We start from the raw sequence: 6871 nt of genomic DNA on the forward strand, positions 1-6871 counted from the left end.
AAATATGTATACTGACACTAATGGAAAAACTAGTGAAATCCAAATGATATCTGGAGTTTAGTTCATAGTAAGGTACCAATGCTGGTATCTTAATTTTGACTAATGTGCCATGGTAATTTAAGACTGATTAGAGAAGACTGTGTTGGGGGTGTATGGAAACCTCTCTGTATTACCTTTGCAACTTTTTTGTGAATCAAAATAAAATTTGTATTTAAAATTATTCTATGTAAAAGTTTACACATACTAACATCCCTGCTTTTAAAAAATCTTATGGGCTAGAAGAGTAAATTTCATAAATATATGAAACAAATTATAAGAAGATGTTATTAGTAATACTAAGATCTCCAAAAAATGTGTTTTTCTAATTTCTTTTGAAACCCCTACTCCACAGCTGCTTATCAGCCATTATTCTAATTTTAGAGACTGGTTTGTTATTCTAGGTTGGTTTTTTCCCCATATTTATCTAATAAAAAGAAAGATCAAATCTGACACGAACAGTGTATGAATTAGTACAAGAAAATCTGTTTTCTGAATCATATCTTGGTCCTGTAATACAGAATTGAAGAATGGTGTTATGCCTTACTACCAAAGGTAGAAAATTATGGCATTTTATCATATCTTTATGAAACACTTTGCCTCTATCATAATATCTCACATTAAGTATCAATGGAAGAAATCTTTTATTTTTGTGTTCTAGTAAATTAAAAGTCTTTAACTGTTGTATATTGTTGTGAACTCAAAAAACAAGTAGATAACAAGTGAACTGAGAACATAGAAACCAAAGCAGAGTAAAGGAGGACGAGCACAACACTATCTCAAAGGCTGACAATTAGATCTTAAACATAATATATTAAAAAAAAAAAACAATAAAAGTTAAGGTTGACTCTAGAAGCTTCATATTGGTAATAGTCATTCATTCATTCATTCATTCATTCAAAAAGTGTTTACTATCCACCTTTTCTGTGTCAGTCACCATGAGGGATTCAATTCTGAGCAAAAACAGACAACTGATCCCTTGGTTCCCTGGTACCCTAGTGTACAAACCAATGGGGTAATGGATTGGAACAGGAGCTAATACAAAGAATGATTGCAAAAGAAATTAATGTGTGTGTGTATGCATGTGTGTGTATGTGTATTTTTAATTCATGTCAGGATTTTAAAAGAGGCTTTAAGGAAGGAATTATTTGCTGATATTACATGTTTTCCCTAAGTGCAAATGTATATAGTCTGTCTTTTTCACAGACCTTAGGAACAGATAATATTCATGATCTGCTAACCTCATTTGTTCCCAGGGAAAAATAAAACAATTTCATAGTAGTGTCAGAAGGGGTCTCAGTTTCTGTTAGGGTTTTTTTTGTTTTCTGGGGGTTTTTTTGTTTTTGTTTTTTTGCATATTACCTTTTACTGATAGTATGGTTCTATTCTTGTAAAAATATTATATAAATGTAGATGTTTCCACATATACATATTTTAATATACCTAAGGGTGTCTGTGGGAGAAAGGAGAGGAATATTTCATTTTTTACTTTCTATTTACCTGGATTGCTTGATGTTGTTATAGAGACATGTTGCTTTTGCAACTTTACAGAGGTAAAGTGTATGTAGAACAATCTGGGCTGAACTTGGAGTGGAAGGGGAGAGGCTAACATTTGCAGAATTAAAATAGGATGAAAACATTCTGTTGGGGGAGGGCAAACTGAGCTCATGCTGAGGCCTTCACATCCACATCTCTACAAATAGAAAAAAAGTATTTCAAAAACGAATAAATCCTTAGTCCCACTGGAAAACAAGAGAACCCTTGGTGGATCAGAAAAAGCTCTTAAAAAAAAAAAAAGAAATCTGGGATTAGCAAAGACCACTGATCAAAACATTCACAGGAGCATCTGGTTATAGAAGGTAGGAACAGCTCCAAGAAAGCCCCAGGCCTGCCCTGTACCCTAGAGGGGGACAGGGATACAGGTACAGTACCCTGAATCTCAGGTAACTCACTTCAGGTGACTGATTTAGGGACCCCAGCAGGAGAAATCAGGAAGATCAGCTCTTGAACAACAGTGCTGTTCGCCCACCCATGTGAATAGCAAAACTTTACAATTCCTATTTGGGCTACTTTGAGCATAGTACACTAAGGTAAATGACCAGCAAGATTCATCTAGTATTTTAAGAATTTGCATAGGATAATGGAAACTCAACTTTTGCGTTGAAGTTCAATTATTTATACCTTGTTTTTGTTTTGGAAAGTGCCATAAAAACAGTCTAAGGTATAGTTAAGATCTCAAATATCAAATTAGAAATTAGAGCGACAATATAAAGCTGGGCCTCAGGACTTCATGAACAGACTGTACACTCAGTCCCAGTCGCCCTGCGACTTGGGAGAGGACCTGATGGTCTATGGGCTGTTAACTTAGAAAAGAAGTCAAACTAAAACAGAACAAGGTCTTTATTTAGGGTCTCAGAATTGCAATTTGGGGAGAACCGATTCTGGAGTAATCAGAAAAGTGTCCTGCTCCTGTGGGAAAGCAAGGGGTTTTTATGAGAAAGAAAGAAGGGGTCATTTTATGATTTAGAGAAAAAGAAGACAAACCCCCAATTCGGTGCTAATTTTGATTATTATCTAATCAATTATTTTATTGCTGCTCTCAAAAGAACTATACCTGGTATGCGTTAGTTAACTTTTATGTCTTCATAAAGTTCATATTAACAGTTTTATGGCCCGAATGCCAGTTATTCTGTTGGATTTTATGAGCAACTGCTTGTAAAACAATCACCGCTTCTGGTACAGTTCAAGAATTCATTAGTTAGAAAGGAAATAGAGCTTCAAAACGGAGTCGTTCCTGTCCAGGAACGAAATTTTATACAATCACACAGGACGTGACCTTGGCAGAGGTCTGAAAGGCATCAAGGTCGACCCGCGAGTCCTCTGGCGTAATGTGTGGAAGTCTTCCCCTTAGGCTGGACGGTGGACACAGTCAATGCCAGCACCCCATGCCGCCCTTGGTCAGGGCAGGTGTCAGCTCAGCTCACTCTGAACGCCAGTCTCCTCCTCTTCTCCGGGTACTCCAGCTTCCCCGGCCTGACCACACTCCCCTCCCCCCTGGCCGAGGCGCCTCTGGCGCGGTTGCAGCCGCGGAGAACTCGAGGAGACCTGGCCGCCTCTCCTGGAAATTACCTTCTAATAGAAACCAAGAACGAGCGAATACAACTAATTACAGACGGTGGCTAGTACCGTGTAGGAAATACACAGGGAGCTGTGGTAGAAACTAACAGGCCTCCTCAGGATGTATGACGTGTCACTTGACCCTCCTCTACTTGGCCTGGGCCCCAGGTGAGTCACCCCATGTGATCCTCCTTCCAGGCCCTGCTGCAGCGGCGCCCAAGTGCCTCCCCCTGGTCCCAGGTCCTCCCCTCCAACCCTCGGCCCTAGCCGGGTTCCGCCTGGGATCCCCCCGGCCCCTCCAAGGCGCGGTGAGCGGGACCTCTGGGAGCTCGGCTTGCAACTGGGCGCAGGGCGGCGGAGACCCCGGGATGTGCTCTCCCGGACGCGAACCCGGGAGGGCCGGCCGGAAGGGCTCGGCGGGTGCAGGGGGTGCCACGGGCGTGGCGGGGAGGAAGGGGCGCGTCGGGAGTGGGCAGGCAAGTGATCCCGGCCTCTCAGCCTCGCAGCCTCGCACGCTCTGGTCTCGGGCGAGAGAGGCGAGGGGCGGGGGGAAGGAAGCGGGCTGGGGTCGCCAAGGGGGCTGGGCAGTTGCCTGCAGCTTTCGGAACTCAGACCTCCGTTATCGCCCAGTCCAGCTCAGCTCCCAGGCCGACTCGAGCCCTTCCCAGCCTGCCTCTCCTCTTTTTCCGGGAGCATCGTGATCAGCCCTCGATGACTCAACCCCGAGTTCCACCCGCCGACTCACCCTTGTCGCCTTCTCGGTTACCCATAACCGAGGCGTCCCAACCCCCTCCCGCCTGGCCTTCCCTGCAGCCTTTCTTGCAGACGCGGCAGGTTCTGATCCCTTCAGCCCAGGCTGGGGAAGAACGGATGGGGCCCCTCCCAAGCCACCAAGTGTTACCAACCTACCCCCTCCTTTCAGTCCCCACATCCCCACAGGCTGAGCATTTCAGCATTTGACTCACCTTCTTCACGACCCATCCCTCTAGGATCACAAGTTCACACTTCTGCAGCCTTTAGGGTCTACATCAGACCCTATACTTATTCTGTTCTTTTTTTTTTTTTTTTTTTAATTTACATCCAAGTTAGTTAGCATATAGTGCAACAATGATTTCAGGGGTAGATTCCTTAATGCCCCTTACCCATTTAGCCCATCCCCCCTCCCACAACCCCTCCAGTAACCGTCTGTTTGTTCTCCATATTTAGGAGTCTCTTATGTTCTGTCCCCCTCCCTGTTTTTATATTATTTTTGCTTCCCTTCCCTTGTGTTTATCTGTACACCTACTCAGTTCTAACGACGACATTGCCACTCAACCACAGACCGTTAGCCTCCTTCTTTAAAACTCTCTTCTCTTTTGTTTGTTGTTAGTAATTCTCTTTCCAGATTCATTTCATGCCTCTGGCTTCCCTTTGTCTTTTTTTGGCTCTTCTTTTCCTCTGTTCATCCTTATGTATTGGTATTCCTGAGGGTTGGATTCTGTCCCCGGCAAACCTCTCCAGCCCGTAACTGCACTGACATCCATTTGCTGATGACCCCTACATTGACCTCTGGCACCTAGACCTCTCACCTGAGCCTTCCATGGAAACTCAACCTACCCTAACCAAAGCAAAATTCATTCCCTTCTCCAAAGTCATTTGCCTTCCTGTTTCCAAACTTCCAATCTTGTTCACTGACGTTGCCATTCACTAGCTCTTCCTAGTGTAATCTGAAAATCAGCGAAGATTCCTCCTTCGTCCACTCATCCAACAATTTCCAGGTCCTGTCCTACCTTCTCCCTGAACAGCTTTTCTTTCTGTTAAAAAGAAAACCATAGGCCCAAAATGGTGTTACTTAGGCCAGACCAGGTTACCGAAACACAGCTTAATACAGTTGCAGTTTCAAACTCCCCCAGAAATGTTGTCTTAACAGGTCGATCTGGAATTTTCTGATGGGTGTCAGTGAGTCTGTCATATGGCCCTCTCCATGACCCGCCCCTCCCACAAAGAAGTGGGTAAATCTGATAAAACTCCCTGTGCTTCCCCCTAAGGGAGAGTGACCTTGTCCAGATTGATCCCTTTCTTTTGCTTGTAACCTTCTGGCCCTACCCTCCTTGCCATAAAAACAACTCCTTTTTGAGAGTTTTCATTTTGTACAATTCCTCAGAGAGCCCCTCTGTTTGCTAGATGGGATGCTGCCTGATTCAGGAATCATTTAACACAGCCAATTAGATCTTCAGGTTTACTCACTTGAATTTTGTTTTTTAATACTTCCATCCCCTCTACCCCTCCTGCCACTGCCCTGATTGGGGTCTTTCATTTCAAGTATCGCAGCTCTGATACTTCTGTTTTTTCCCATCCCACTTGTCTGCATTCCTGCAGAGCAGTCTTCCCAGTACATAACTGCTTATGTGACCCACAGTCCAGAATTCTTCAGAGAGTCTCTGCAGCTTATAAGATAGAATAAAAATTTACTGGTATGACATATAAAGCCCTTTATAGATGTCTAAACTGCCTCATATTTTATGATATTGCAATATTTGTTATTTCCTCCAACAGGCATACTTGTGCAAAGTTCTCTGACTCCTGGTTTGGAATACTGTCCTCTGATTAGCTCAGCATCATTCTTCAGATCTCTGCTCAAGTGTTACAGAGTGTGTGACGCCTTTCTTGATTTCCCCAGCCAGACTCCTTGTTGCTGCTTCTACTTTTTCTTACCCCTATACTAAGGGCCATTAGAGCACATATCACTATTTCATTTGTTTGCATATCTGTATAAGGAAAAGCCACAGTTCAGTATTTCTCTTGAATAGAGAAAAACTCAGTCCTTTCCTTCTCCTGTGTTTCTCTCCCATGTGTCTCCTTTACTTCTCATGCAAAACACTTTACTTCTGACCCTTCTCGTCACCAGATGTATGTGGGGGACTTATCACATCAAGCAGGTCTTCACAGCACCAGCTAAAGTCCTATAATTTCATTAAATTCTAGCACATTCTACCTACAGACCATGTCAGGTCCCACAGGTTAAGAGCTCAGTCCCACAAGGCTGCTCCCCACCCACCTTCAACTTCAGATGCCAGTTGCAAATAATAGGATTCCCAGGTTACCCACCATTTCTGTCCAATTTGGCTATTAATGGGAGATTCCTATGCCCCCCCCCCCCCCCGGTTTGATTAATTTGTTAGAGTGACTCACAGAACTCAAGGAAACACATTTATCAGTTTATTAAAATATAAATAAAGGATGTAGATGAATAGATACATAGGGCGAGGTCTGGGAGGGTCCTGAGTGCAGGAGCTTCTGTCCTTTGGAGTTGGAGGTTCACCATCCTCCCAGGGTGGATGTGTTTGCCAATGGAGTAGCTCCCTGAATCCCATCTTACTGGGATTTTGTGGAGGCTTCATAATATAGGCATAATCAGTCACTAATTCTACTTTCAGCCTTCTTCCATCTCAAGAGAATGGGGGAGGGGAAGGGCTGAAAATTCCAAGTTTCTAATCACAGCTTGCTCTTTCCAATACCAGCTCTCATCCAGGAGCCATCCAGGACCCCACGGAGAAAAAAAGACACTATTATTAACCGAGGAAATACAAGGGTTTCAGAAATCCTATGTCAGTAGCTCAAGTCAACGACCAAATATTACAACAAAGGAAGTTCCTAGTGTTCTTATCACTTAGGAAATTACAAAGGTTTCGGGAGCCTTGCGTCAGGAGCCGGGGCAGAGACCAATATATATTTTTTC

The sequence above is a fragment of the Panthera tigris genome, chromosome B2 (genome assembly GCF_018350195.1).
Source record: "Panthera tigris isolate Pti1 chromosome B2, P.tigris_Pti1_mat1.1, whole genome shotgun sequence".
Lineage (NCBI taxonomy): Eukaryota > Metazoa > Chordata > Mammalia > Carnivora > Felidae > Panthera > Panthera tigris.